This window comes from Leptonychotes weddellii, chromosome 11, assembly GCF_054177405.1.
Source record: "Leptonychotes weddellii isolate Sample4059 chromosome 11, ASM5417740v2, whole genome shotgun sequence".
Taxonomy (NCBI): domain Eukaryota; kingdom Metazoa; phylum Chordata; class Mammalia; order Carnivora; family Phocidae; genus Leptonychotes; species Leptonychotes weddellii.
The window spans coordinates 92,382,288-92,398,355 of record NC_138379.1 but is presented as its reverse complement, the minus strand read 5'-3'; positions in this window follow the sequence as shown (position 1 = coordinate 92,398,355).

Below are 16,068 nucleotides of genomic sequence, written 5' to 3'. Positions count from 1 at the left end.
CACTAGGATTGCAGGTGTAAGCTGGGACTGATCTGAGCAAAGTGAAACATATGGTCATCCTTTATTAATTCATCTCGACTTAATATTTGTGAACAGTATGAGAAAGGGATCAAAATAATATTTTCCAATATAGGCAATTCTCCCAACATGATTTATTGAATATTATTTTTTCAGTGATATCAGTGATACTAAAGGTCCATGCATGTATGGGCTTTTTCTTATGCTTCATTCTTTTGTCTATTCATATTCATAATTATTATACCTTTATAAGGAGTCTATATATAGTAGGAGAACCTCTTGACTTTATTATTTTTTTTCAAAAAAATTTTCTTGGCTAATCTTCACTCTTCTCCTTCCCATGTGAAGTTTGTATCTAGCTGGTCAGATTTCATGTACAAATAAAAAATTTCTATTGGGATTTGTTTGAAAATGCATAAATGTGTAAAAATTATGAGAAGAATTAAAACACACAAACTTTTTCTATCCATGAATATGATTTATCTCTCTAATTAGGTCTTATTGGATGATTTCTGATATTTTTATACATTTCTCCATCATGATAATGCACATCTTTTGCTACACTTAGAACTAGGCACTCAAATAATTTTTTTGATTTTTTTGTCACTTCTCTTACTAAGTTGTATGCCATATAAATTAATTTTCTAAATGTTGTTGGTTTCTAATACTTAGGGATAAAATTGAATTTGGCAAATTAGACTTATACAGAACACTTGCTGAATTCTTATAAACACTTTGTCTTAGGTGAGTTGTGAGTACTCTTTATATAGTCTGTGTATAGGTCCCTTATCAGATATATGTTTCACAAATATTTTATCCCAGTCTGTGGCTTGTCTTTGTTTTTTTAAGAGTATTTTTCAAAAAGCCGAGTTTTTATTTTTGATGAAATTGAAAAATTTTTCTTTTATGAGTAATGCTTTTTCTGTTTAAGAAATCTTTGCCTAACTCAAAGTTTTACTTTTTTTTTTTTCCCCCTAGGAGCATATATAGTTATAGTTTGGCTCTTACATTTAAGTCTATGATCCATTGTGAGTTAATTTTTTTACTAAAGTCATATCATTGAATACATATCATTGTTCACATACTAGCTCTTTTGTTTATTAACTATATGGCTTTGGGAAAATGACGGTAACAAAGCCCAACCTCAAGTGGTTGTTAACAATGATAAAATGAGATAATGCTTTGAAACTCAGGCCATTATTATGCACACAGTAAGTACTCACTGACCAGTTGCTACATGGTTACTTGTATATGAGTTTGCAGAACATTATACATATTCAAAACATATGTCAGTGCATCTTATAGGAACCTTAATACATGTAGTTAATCACTTCCATGACTTATATATTCTGTAACTTTGTACTATTTCTCAATAAAACATAGTTTTAAAAAAAGCATCGCCACACCAACACATGTTTTAATGACATATTGTGTAAAAATCAGTTTCATTAAAATATTATTTTGCTAGCCCCAGTGATACAGTATCAAGTTAATGTGAAAAATGATGTTTGGTGGAAAAGCAAGTCTAAAAAGAAATGCATTTTAGAAGCTCTGAACTATATTATACTTATGTCACAAAAGCTGTTAAAAAGACAACATGTACATCCATGGTAACAGAAAGCCTTTAAGACTTGGGTATCAGGAAATGCTAGGCAGTTAAAAATAAATCATAATAGTGTAGTAATTACAGGTTCATATTTGTGCTTCTATGACAGACACTTGAGCTATTTGGAATCCATGAGGGAGATAACAAAGGAATTGAAAAATTTAAAACACACAATACTTAAATGAACATTTTTCTCTACTTGTTGAATATTTATTATAAAAAGTGAAAACCCAAAAAGAAATGAAAGACAAAGTATTCATCACAAATTCTACTGTTAGCCTAGAAGGTGATCAGCATTTCCCTGGGTTGGTTCTGTTGGAACGAATTAGCACTTCTGCATTGCCATCTGGCCCCAAGCAGAAAGCACCCGTTAGTGCCTTTCCTAGTAATCTCTGAATACTACTTATTATATTCACATTGATTGAGGTAAATTTTGAGCACTAAGCTCTGACAAAGAGTTATCATCCTAAACATCGGAGAGTGTCTTTGTGAACAAGGATGTCACTAACAGCATAATTGCCAAAGGCTGTTTCTGAGTATCCCATTAAGGGCATTCCAAGGGCCTACACTAATTCCCCTGTGTGGGTAAAAGTCCTATTATATCTGTTTCCTCTACATCTCCTACAATTTACTTCACTCTGAAAATGCATAATTCTCATTATGGCCAAGATTCAGGAGCAGGTGGTAGTAGAGGACTGAATTTAAACATATGCACATAATGCTTGTTTCAAGTCTGTGTTCTGACGTGTAAACTTAGGCAGGCTATTTAAATCCTGTCTCAGTATTTTTAAGGGCAGGATCAGAATAGTTCTGACCTCATCACATTATTCCAAAGGTGAAGTGAGATCAAATATATAAGGTGGCCTAGACACCACTGGTGCTCAAGAAAATAATTTGCCCAACACACTCGGAACAGACTATGCATCTTCTATAATCTGTCAGTGATATCTAACCTCCTTGTCCTTACCTTCTGTGCTTCCAACTTTTTTTTTAAGATTTTATTTATTTGAGAGAGGGAGAGAGGGAGAGAGAGGGCACAAGCAGGGGGAGGGGCAGAGGGAGAAGCAGACTCCCCCTGAGCAGGGAGCCTGATGCAAGACTCAATCCCAGGACCCTGAGATCATGACCTGAGCTGAAGACAAAGAGTTTCCTCTACATCTCCCTTCACCCACTGAGCCACCCAGGTACCCCTGTGCTTCAAACTTCTGACTAAGGAAATATCCTCATGCGTGTTGAGGTTCAAGGTTCTGTATTTGTAGAGATTATCATTGTATACCAAGTCTCCATTTGTGTTTGTTTTTTTAATATGACGCCATGGTGAAATTTCTCTAAACACAATATAACCTAATTGATTGAAAAGTGTTCTGAAATTTATCTTGGAATAGCAGAAGAGACCTGGATGTATTCATTTTATTTTATTTTTTTTAAAGATTTTATTTATTTATTTGAGAGAGAATGAGAGAGAGAGCACAAGAGGGGGAGAGCGGGAGAGGGAGAAGCAGACTCCCCACTGAGCAGGGAGCCCGACGCGGGACTCGATCCCGGGACTCCAGGATCATGACCTGAGCCGAAGGCAGTCGCTTAACCAACTGAGCCACCCAGGCGCCTTGGATGTATTCATTTTAAAATTGAACTTGGAGGAGGTGTTTATCATTTTGTAGAGACAAATGGATAAAGGGGAATATTGAGCTTTTGTTGACAACTCATCCTTTTGAAATATTGACACAATTACTTCCAAACCACCCTCACATCCCCCTGACAAAAATGTACATTCTTCTGTACTTCTGCACATTAAGGACTGGCCCTGAGCAATTTAAAAAAGCTTTCATAGGAATTCAAGAGTGAACTATAGCTTGAAATGATAGAAAGCCTCTTGTTCTTCCACCTCCCTAAATTTGTAAAGAAAAGCACCCCAAACTAGCAACAGAGACACAAATTAAGAGAGATTTCTGTTACTAGAACAAAGAGTGATATTCATTTTCTCTTTGGATTGTGCTTATAGTATTTGTAAGCAGTATATTTTGCCTCTCTCCCTCCATACAGTTGTCCAAGAGAAAGGTTTTCTTTCAACAAAAACTGCTTTTACTAAATATATCATCTATGTGCCTATAGCAAATTAATACAAATTTCGTAGAGTATGATGAGATGCAATCATCAACAGTATATTCAAATATATGAATGAGATGTTTTTGAAGGACATGAGGCAAAAGGAAAGCTTTGAGTGAGGTTAATATATTTCCCATTTTCCTTGATTCCCTGTTAGATCTTAAATGTTGGCAGCAGACTATTTAAAAGAATAGAAGGTTGTAAGGTCTCTATACACGTTAAAAAATAAGAATTATGTATGAAGCAACTCAACTCTCAGCTCAGAGAAAATTATTTATATCTATATTCATAATCATTACTTGTTTCTAACCACAGAGGTTGAGATGATCTATCCTCTTTGATCAAGATCAGCCCCTTCACCTATGTTTTTGATGTCATCTGTCCTCTTCCAGAATGTTTTTCCAGTAAACGAAAACCATCTTCTCTCTTTCACTGTTAACGTTTCCTTCTGTGTTGACTTCTTTCTCCAAGACCATGGACATAGCCAATTCTGTGTCATTCTTAAAAATTATTCTCATGGGGCTCCTGGGTGGCTCAGTTGGTTAAGCGACTGCCTTCGGCTCAGGTCATGATCCTGGAGTCCCTGGATCGAGTCCCGCATCGGGCTCCCTGCTCGGCGGGGAGCCTGCTTCTGCCTCTGACCCTCCCCCCTCTCATGTGCTCTCTCTCTCTCATTCTCTCTGTCTCAAATAAATAAATAAATAAATAATCTTTAAAAAAAAAAAATTATTCTCATGGTTAAAGTTCCAGTTGTGTCCTTTCCCTCCTTACCACCTGACAAAACTTCTTTAAAAAAAGGATTTAGAATCATCTTCTCAAGTTCCTCATTTCCCTTTTATATCTCAGTGCAAAGTAGTCAGATTCTGGACCATACCACCATCTCTTGACCTGCTTCCAAAGGGCTGATCAGTGGTCCCAGTGTAGCCACACCCAGTATGTTGGCCGTGGGAAGATCTCATGTCACTGCTCTGTCTGCTGCATCCAGTATGGTCACCATCCCAAATATCTCGGCATCTTAATCATGTGTGATGATGACTCACATGTCTATAATCTCAGTGAACTTTTGAGCTCTGAAGACATTTCATAATGTGGACACATTCACAATCATCCTAAAATCAACATTTTCAATTCTGAACTCATCATCTTTCCTCTTAAACCTGCCCTTCCTCCTGTATGCCACAGCAGAGTGAGGAAATCACCACCACGCATCTCGCAAACATCAAGTCAGAAAGCTAATAGAAATCCCCGGTCTTTTATGACATTCTTCAACTAAGTAAGGGCCAAATTCTTCTCATTTGATTCTGTACAATTTTCTGAATGCTACCACCATTTCTTCCCTTTTTGTTTCTTTTCAGGTCTTCATCAGTATTTTTAATTCTGTGTTTCTCCCGGGTGACCTTACATGCATTCTTTACTCTGCTGTTAGCATATCTACATAAACTGTCCCAGGCAAAAATCTTTCACTGGGTCTGGAGGAGGCTGATGTTCCTTGGAAACATTCCCAAGGACTTCCAGGGTAAGTAGTGTGTGTAGTTATACCTCACTTACAAATATTATCTCATTTCTAGTATAGATTTGTCTTCAAACCCCATGAGTTGTTTAAAAAGTGTGTTTTGTAATTTCTAGATATTTAACTTTTTTTTTCTTTTTTAGTTCTGTATGTGAATTTTAACTTCATTACATTTTATTCAGAAAATGTACCAGGCATGATTTCAATCCTATGAAATTTTTGAGGCTAATTTAAAGACCTGAATGTGGACCGTTTTTCAACATAGGTTAGTCTAAAAAGAAGATGTATCTTCCAGTTACTAGGTTTACTAGGACTCGATGCGTCCAGAGCATAGGGGACTCAACAGTTGTTTAAATTTTCTCTATCCTGGGGCACCTGGGTGGCTCGGTTGGTTTAGTGTCTGCCTTTGACTCAGGTCATGATCCCAGGCATTGGGCTCGCTGCTCAGCAGGGAGACTGCTTCTCCCTCTCCCGTTCCCTCTGCTTGTGCTCTCTCTCTCTGTCAAATAAATAAATAAAATCTTTTAAATAAATAAATAATTTTTCTCTATCCTGATTAACAAATTGTGCAATTTGCCTTTCAGTTTCAAGTAGTTTTTTTGTGAAAATCCTTCTCCATAACGATGCTTTTGTCAGGTTTTCCTAGTGGCTCTGCCAAATTTTATTTTACATACTTGTAATATTATTATATTAATATATTTGTATATTTGTAATACATGTGTATATATTAATATAATTGTAATTAGGAGAATATAGTTTAGAATTTTTTTAAAAGATTTTATTTATTTGAGAGAGAGAGAGAGCATGAGAGGGAGGAGGGTCAGAGGGAGAAGCAGACTCCCCACCGAGCAGGGAGCCTGATGTGGGACTTGATCCTAGGACCCTGGGATCATGACCTGACCAAAGGCAGTCCCTTAACCTACTGAGCCACCCAGGTGCCTTAGAATTTTTATATACATCTGTTCAATTTAGCTTTTTACCGTTTTATGGAGCCCTGCTTTATTTCTGTGCTGCTCTTTGCTGCACTGCCCATTTTGTCTGATAGGAATGCATTCCTACCATCTTCCTGCAAGCTGCTTTTCCCTGGTGTATTGTTCAATCCTTGACTTTCATTCTCTCTCTTTCTTTATGTCTTCACTATTTAACAGTAAACACCAGACAGCTGCATTGTCTAAACATATGTAGGGTGGCAATCTGTCTTTTGTTTTGAGACTTTAGTCTATCTACATTAATTGTGTCTACTGATATATTTGGATTTATTCTTATCTGATTATTATGTATTTGCTATTTGTCCTTTTTCAATTTCGTTCTCCCTTTTTTGTCTTGCCTTCTTTGGCAAGGACTCAGCTTGTGGTTTTATTTCCTTCTATTTTTCCCTCGACTTGAGAAGTTTTGTAGTCTCTGGCTCTTGTTATTCATATGTAGTTTACAGGCATTGACTAGCTCAGGTCTTCCATGTACAATTTGATCATTTTGAAAATGCACCTGTATAATTTATATACCGTCATTGTAAAGTGCACTTCCATCACCACCAAAAGATCCCTCGTGCCCCTTCTCAGCTAGTCCCCGCTCCACCCCAGGATACAACCACACACCTGATTTCTGTCATAGCATAGATTAGTTTCATATGTTATAGAACTTTGTATAAATTAAATCATATGGTATACTCTCTTTTGCATTGGGCTTTTCTTTCACTCAACATAATGTTTGTGGAATCCATCCATTTCATGTCTATCAGTTTTTTGTAACTTTAAGTTGATGAGAAGTATTCCACTGTATGAATGTACTATAAATTTGCAGTTTTTATTTTGTTTTATTAAAATACATTCTCTGATTCATGGCTTCCTGAGCTACTTCTAGTTTCTGGCTTTTGTGACTAAAACCACTATGAATATTTGTATTCAAGGCTACTTGGATGGTGAGGGGTAGAGGCTCCCATTTCTTTTGGAAAAATAACTAGTAGGGGAATTACTGAGTCAGAAGGTAGATGCACGTTTAACTTTTTAAGAAACTGACAGTAGTTTTCCAAAGTTTTCAACTATGCTCATCCTTTTCCCTACTTGTATGATTTGTGGTTTAGTATGTAATTTTTCTTTTTATCAGCATTTTTACTGTTCCACACAAAGTTTGCTTGAACTTATCCACACATTTGCCAATGCATCTGTTCAGTATTCATGCTGACATGAATCACACATCTTTCCTGCAGGGTCATTTCGTTGCTTCCTCAGTCCCTGCCTTAGCATGTTATTCTGTGAGTGTGGCGGGCAGTACCATCTCTCAAGTTTATCTTTATACTATCATTATTTTACCCTCATTCTTGAAAGGTAGCTTCTCTCAGGATTCAGTTCTTGATTGTGATTTTCTCTCAGAATTTGGAAGCTACTTCGGTCCTCTGGCTTCCACTGCTGCTGCTAAAGAGCAGCCATCAAAGTAATGATGGTGGTTTTGGAGGCGATTTGCATTTGCTCTCTGGCTACTTTTAAGATATCCCCTTTTTCTTCCTGCTGTTAAGTGACAGTGTCACAGGATTTTGGATTATTGTTTCACTTCTTCAAGTGTTGGCTTTTCCCCATTCTTACTCATTCTGGGACTCTGAAAAGACTTACGTTACAACTTCCCACTTTCTGTTCCCTAGCGTTTAAACATTCTGTCGTATCTTCATGTCTCTGCATTCTGGGTAATTTTTAAAACATATTTTCCTGTCTTCAAATTCTCTATCAAATGCTGATATTTAATATATTCACTAAGTTTTAAAATTCAATTAGTTGTATAATATATTGCACACATAGATATATTATACAGATAATATTTCTAGGAGTCTTATTTTGTTATATATAACTCAATTATTTGTAGTTTTTTGGTCCTGGCTTTTATTTTTATTATGCCTTTCATTTCCTTAAATGCATTTAACGTATTATTTGCTTGATAATTCCAATATCTGAAATCTACATGCAGCTCATTGCATTTTCTGATAATTTGTTGAGTCTCATTCCAGGGATGTTGTTTCAATCTGTACAATGTAACATTTTATTGTAAGCAGCATATTTCTCATTGGAATTACATGTATGGGAAATTTTGGGGCTTTGGTTGATGTTATCATTTGATTTGAGGAACTGTAATCTGGGGGCCATTTTAAATTATCTGCTTGATATTTTTCAGACCAAACAGACATAAACCAGGAGTTGACTGGCTTGTAAAAAATTTTCAGGATAGATTATTTTCTTCCACCCACCCAATATCAACATCAGGTCAGGTCTGTTTACTATTCCCCTTGAGCAGGAATTTATTTAGTATTCATTTATTTCACTTTTACACTGACACTGACCCCTTGAGGTCCCAACTTTCTCTAAGGGTCTTTTCTAAGACTTTCCATCTTTAGCAGAGAGTAAGCTTTACCTCCTATTCCCTGAAGCTCAGGGTTTCCACCGTGTAACAGAGAACCCTCACTGGAAAAGTTGGCTTTGATATACACCAACGTTATTTTTGCTTTTACTTTATGAGTTCCACAAAATTCTACCTCTTCATGTCGGCTCAGAAATTCATCTAAAAAGATGTTTTTAATATCGAACAGTTTTGTTGTTTCATTGGAGTGGTGGTAGCTAGTCTGCCATATTGCTAGAGATGAAAGATGTTTGTTTCCCTTACAAGCTAACTTTTTTTTTTATATTTCAAGACTCAGTTCAGACATCATGCCTCCTTCCAGAAATCTTTCCTCTCAGTCCAGATTAAGAATAGATGTGCTCTAAAAGTACCTTAAAGATTGCCCTTTTATATTTAAGTTATCTCTTTATGTAATCTCTGCCACCATTAGACTGTTGACCCTCTGGAGAAGGAACCATAACATAAGTTTGTACCTTCAAGAGCATGATGGATTATGGTAGGGGCTCATTAATGTTGTTAAATTATCTACTTGACTAGCCCTCTTGCACACAGATCTACAAAGTTCTGGCTCTTTTCTGGCTCCCTGGTTTCCCTTTGAAGCTTGTAAGAACCTCTTCTTGCATGGCTGTTTAATTCGCATTCTAGTGACTTTAGCTTCCCCGCCCTGCTGGGTTTTCATCTTACAGAGTTGCCAGTGTGTGTGTGTGTGTGTGTGTGTATGTGTACGTATGTGGTGAAGATACTTAAGATCTACTCTCATAGCAAATTTCAAATATGTACCAAATTTCTAGTGTCCCATATTAAACATTAGATCCCAGAATGTGTTTGTCTTATAACTGAAAGTTTGTCCCCTTTGACCAACACCTCCCCATTTCTCCCTCATCTCTGCAGTCCCTGAAGACCACCATTCTACCAGTTTGACTTTTTTTTTTTTTTAAAGATTTTATTTATTTGACAGAGCGATAGCAAGAGAGGGAAGACAAGCAGGGGGAGTGGGAGAGGGAGAAGCAGGCCTCCCGCCGAGCAGGGAGCCCGATGCGGGGCTCGATCCCAGGACCCTGGGATCATGACCTGAGCTGAAGGCAGACGCTTAACGACTGAGCCACCCAGGTGCCCCCCAGTTTGACTTTTTAATATTCCACATACAAATGAGATCATACAGTATCTGCCCTTCTCTGTCTGGCTGATTTTGCTTAGCATAATGTCCTCTGTCTTCATCCATGTTGTCACAATTGGAAGAATTTCCTTTTTTATGTTTGAATAATATTCCATACACCCATATTTTCTTCATCTTTTCATCTGTGGACAGAGACTTAGGTTGTTTCCATATATTGACTATTGGGAATAATGCTACAGCAAACATGGGAGTGCAGATATCTCTTCAAGATACTGATTTTATTTCCTTTGGATTTATACCCAGAAATGAGATTGTTGGATCATATGATAGTTCTGTTTTTAATTTTTCAAGGAAACCGTTTACTGTTTTCCGTAGTGGCCATGCCAGTTTATGCTCCTGCCAATACCAAATGAGAGAAAATATTTGCAAACCATATGTTTGATAAGAGGTTAATATCCAAAATATGTAAGGAACTCATATAACTCAATAGCAATCAGTCAATCAATCAATAAACCAATTTTTAAAAAACAGGTAAGGAACCTGAATAAGCAGCTTGCCAAAGAAGATAAATAAATGGCCAACAGATACATGAAAAAGTGCTCAACATCACTAATTATCAGGGAGACATAGATTAAAACCACAATGAGATGTCACCATCTGTTAGGTTGACTGTCATCAAAATGATAAGAGATGGCAAGTGTCAGAGAGGATGTGGAGAAAAGGGACCTTAGGCTCTGATGTTGGAATGTAAAGCAGTGCCTTTAGCTTTTCATCTAAAATATTTGTTTGTGGTTATTTTGACTTGAAATTATAGCAGCCTATGTTGGAAACATTGGACAGGACTTTCATACTTAATCTAGGCTTAACCCTGGTCTTGATTCCAGTCTTATTTTCAGTCAAGGTCCTGATTGCCATTCATTACTTCCTATTCTCTTTATTCTCTCAAAGTCTCAAACCTAATTCGGAAGCAACACATGTGGCGCTAACCCATCAGTGTTTAGGAACTCACACTTTCTGGAAACATCTGCCAGTTTGCCAGTCATACGGTTTGGGCTAGGATTAGAATACATAAAATAGGAAAAGCACATATTAGAATCCCTAGCATATAACACATGCACAACACAAAATAAGGGCATTGTTCTTATTATTGTTTTTTTATGGATATATTAAATTTGAAAAGGATTATTAGTGTACCTATTTCTACATTATTAGGGAACCTTCAGGACTGGAGCTTTAGGGGAGATTTTTATCCCCTTAGGAAACTGCATACTTGATATTATCTTGTTGAAATGAATTAATCTTGAAAAACTTCTTGTCAGGAACCAAGTCAAACAGCGATATAATGTGGGGAAAAAACCTGCTTTCATGCCCCTGACTGCTTTCTTCCCTCTCACCAAACACTGAAGCACATCTCCCCTTCTGAACTGAACATAAATGAGGCATTTACTTAAACTACAGAGATACGGAGTTTTGATATTACCCCACACCTGAGAGGTTTTTTTTTTTGGAATGAAAGAACCACAGGTAAGGACAGTCCCTAAGCCAGTGAAATAAACCCATATTGTCATGTTGTGAGCATGGGCTTTGGCACTCAGGCATTTCTAATTAGAGCCACCACTCTCCGAGTGACCTAGAGTGACCTTGGGCAAGTTTCTCAGTCTCTGAGCTTTGGAGGGCTCATCTGTGAATTGGGGAAATAATGCCTAAGTCATAGAGTTGGTGAGAGAATTTAAACATAAAATAAGCAAAGCACATATTAGAATCCCTGGCATATAATAAATGTTCAACACAAAATAGGGGCTATTGTTATTATTATTATTATCCCTACTGACATAGTAAATAAATGATCATTGTTACAAATAGGGGCTATTGTTATTATTGTTATCATCTCTACTGACATAGTAAATAAATGATCATAGTAAGTAAATGATTGTATTTTAGGGAAAATCTTTAGGACTGGGTCTCCAGTGGGGCTCCAGGTTTCGCCACCTGGACATTATATTCACCTGGCTCTCTCCTTCCTGGGAGTGTCGCAGAATTAGCTCACATTAGAAAGGTTGGGAGTCAGACCAGGCATCCTCGTGTCAGCCTCCATTATCCAGGATTTATTAAGGACAATGAACTTAACAAAACAAAACAAAAGAAACCTAAAAGGTGCTAGGACTAGAGGAAAATTGATTTAATAAACAAAATTGATTTGTATTTGACTCTTCCATCCAGAAATCAGAGTGTGTGTGCAGGAGTGAACGGACGGAGAGGAATTAAAACATTATTAAAGCAGAGTCCTCAGCTAGTTGGTGGTACCTTCTAGAAAAATGAGGGGCACAGCAGATCCTGTGGCGCAGCCCCGTGGTGTGGGCAGGAGCCATCCCAGTGCCCTTCTTCAGCAGGGTGGGGCACCAGCAGCTCCTTCCTCCAGTGGGCCTGGCATCTTCCAGCCCCTTCTCCATGTTCACCAGCTTTCTTAGCTCAGCGCTTGCCGCCTGCCCATGGCTCCTCTTACTTCTGACTCCGGGTACATGGCTGCCCCGTGAAAGGTGCTCACTGCCTTGGCTCGGCCATGTCCGCTGGCTCTCAGGGACGGGACCTGAGCTCTGTGGACCTTCAGCTGAACCATTTCCTCCTACTTTGTTTCTTTTGTAGACACTTCCCCATCTCTGTGCTAAAACCAATGCCCCACCTCCCTGGGAAGCTCCATTTGCAATCAGCATTTCACCGGTAACCTCCGTGCACATAATGGCCAAACCGGCTTCTCCACACCCATTCTTTGGCACCGACTTTAGTTACCAGCTCCACTCATGCATTGGTTTCATGTCAAAACCAATATTACCTTTCAAACCTGATGTTATAGTATTTAACTCCAGGTCCATTTCTTTACCACACACTATTTCATGATGCAGTGTGAGGGTTATTATGGCCCATACTGGAAAAGCACCAACATTTATCAACCTTGTCACCAGATAAGGTCTGATTTACTATAATGTCGGACTGTATCGAAAATGTATTTTTTTTTTAAGATTTTTATTTATTTATTCATGAGAGACAGAGAGACAAAGGCAGAGGGAGAAGCAGGCTCCCCGTGGAGCAGGGAGTCCGATGCGGGACTCGATCCCAGGACCCTGGGATCATGACCTGAGCCGAAGGCAGACGCTTAACCAACTGAGCCACCCAGGCGTCCCTCGAAAATGTATTTTTTAAATATAGGGGATCTACTTAACTCCACTATTAATCCCAAACATTCAGAGCACTGCTGCACTGTCATCGATGTGAATTTAGGTGTTTTAAGCTACTGTGAATATAAAACTGGAAAAGATTTATGGGCAATAAAATGAAATGTGCTCATAATTCACAACTGGCCTGTGAGACCCTGGCTCTGCTTTGGAGCCACCAAAACAGTTCATTAGTTTCACTAGACAGCCCTGGAATTGAAACAGAATGGTCAGGCATCACTAATGTGATTAGGGCTCTTGATTTCATGGTTTAAAAAAATTAAAAAAAAAAACAACAACAACAACAGTTTAGTTAACCCAGCTGTGATTTCAGAGCTTTTTCTGTGTCTACATCAGGGGTCAATAACCAGTTGTTGACAAGAGATAGGATAACCTTGAAATGTTCAGGAGTACCTAAAGTTAGAACTCCCAGGGTGGTTTTGTGTGCCTATTTTTCTTCTGCACTGGAAATAAAAACCCCACTGGCACATTCAAAACAGTTGTCTGAAGTGATGAAATAACTCTTCATTTGGTAAAGGCAACTCATGTTCATTTTTACACAGCGAATCACTGTCTACTCTCACTGCCTTTTGAATGTTTGATGAAGCAACCAAATGCAATTTAATGAACTTGCCTAGGTTAAATTTCCCACCGTGCATTGTAGCACTAGAACATGTTTAACACATGAAGATACATCTGAATCTTTTTTACTGAACAGCTTTTTTTTTTTTTAAGAAGCACAATTTATTTCTATAAATTTCTGCTCTATTTCCATTAATTTTCAGTTGTCAGACTACAGGAGTCATGGTTACCACATGTCCGTCCTTGGTATTTACCAACTGGCCATTTTGTAGGACACAGGTTAAAATTTGATTTGCATAGTTTACTCAAAATATAACCACTGATGTGGTCTGTTGATAATCCGTGCTTTCCTCCCCTCCACCAAAGCCTGTCCTGGAGGGGAGATGTGAAAATCTTGACCTTCTAGAGTTTGAATAGCGATGTGTAAACCACTCGCACTTGTAGGCTGTGCAGTATGCTGCCGTAAATTCTCACAGAGAGAGGATTTCTTCTACAACCCCGGGGAAAGACTACAACTATTTTAATTTATTAATGGGTACATTTTCTATAATATGAATGTAAATGACAAAATCATTCAATTCACTTTTCCAGTAAACACACACACACGCACTACATAATCTTATGCAGGAGTATAGTGTTACCTGAGGAGTAAACCAGAGTGAGTGAGCGACGCAAGCTCCCATCACCATTGGTGGTCGCGGCGGCACTAGAACCCGGGGCGCCACAGTCTCGTCCAGTGGACTTTGACTAGTGCCCATGGCACCTTTTTTCTTTCCTCTAGTCTTTTTAGTGGGCCTTTGGCATTCACACATTTAATATTAGCTCTTTTGACTCTTTGAAAGTAACCATGATATGCAGTAATTCTTCGTTTTGTTTTTTGTTTGAGGAGGATTTGAGTTTTCCATGGTTGCTGTGCGTGAGGGAGCCAGGGGCTAGTAGATGCTTGGTAGTGCACAAGCCCAGGAAAACTCCAGTACCTGCTTCTCTCTACAGTCTTCAGTCTTCCTGCTAATCATTTATCATCTAACTACCTTCACAAGAAAGCTTATTTCTAGTTCTTATAATTGGATTTTAAAAGAAACACAAAATGATAATATTAATGAAGTTAGAACAATGCAAAGGAAGGAATATTTTCTAAACCACAAATATAGATTTGGGACTGATTAAAAAATTAGTGTGAATCAATTATACATTGCTGAAGGAAACGTAAAATGAAACAGCCACTTTGGAAACCTCTTAGGTCCTATAAAACTAAACCTGCGCCACCATACAACCTTACAATTGTACTCTTGTGTGTTTATCCCAGAGAAATGAAACCTTATGTTCACACAGAAACCTGTCCATAAATGTTCCTAGCAGTTTTCTTTGTAATAGTCAAAAACTGAAAGAGCCAGATGTCCTTCAACAGATGAATGGTTAAACATAGTGTGGTACATACATACCACAGAATAGTACTCAGCTATAAAGAGAAATGAACTATTGATACACACTACACTTTAGATGCATCTCCAGAGAATTGTGCTAAGTGAAAATATCCAATCCGAAAAGGTTACATTCTGTAAGACTCCATCTTACTACATTTTTGAAATGATAGAATTTTAGAAAGGGAGCATATAGCTGTTGCCAGGTTTTAGGGACAAGTGTCAGAGGGGGAGGCAGAAAGGTTGGTGGGTGTGGCTACAAAAGGCCCCATGGGGTCCTTGTAAGGATGGAACTGTCAGTGTCTTGACTGGGTCGTGGATACAGGAATCCAAACATATGATAAAAACTATGGAGAACAACTGCACACATACACACATACTCAAATTAATACAAATAAAATTGGGGAAAGCTGAATAAGATCAGTGGACTATATCAACATCAAAATATAGGTAGGTCGCCATATTGCACTGGACTTCTGCAAAATCTCACCACTGGGGGAAATGGAGTAAATTGTACATGGGGTCCCTCTGTGTTATTTCTTAGAACTACATGAGAATCTACAATTATCTTGGTAAAATTTTTCATTTAAAATAAAATTCAGGTAAAATTGAATCTGAAATGTTGATTGTGTTGAAATTATTAATGGCTCATGTATAAGTGATGTATACAAAAATGCTATATAAGTAAATAATGAAAGGCCACCTTTCCAGTTGTTTTAATAAGAGCTCTATCTAGGACAAAAATTATTCAGCAAGTAGGAGCTAAAATGTTAATTATATTTAAAAGTCAGTTGCTGGGTGTCTTGAGGATGTACATAGTGAACTTGATTTTCTCTCCTACCAAAGCTTGTTTTGAGAGAAAGGCAGAAAGCTGTAAAAATAATACTGACTTTGAGAGTTAAGGATTCGTGGTGGTTTCAGGAAGCATTCTTCACAAATACTTGACAATGACAGTGCAGGTCCTGATAGTTCAAAATCGTTGAGTATTCAGTTTTTATTGAAAAAAAATTTTTTCTTCTCTCTGCTTGTTCTGGGTTTACTTTGCTTTTCTTTAATATTTCCTTGAGTTAGCAACAGAGATGACTGATTGGAGATCTTTCCTTTTTCCTAACGCAAGT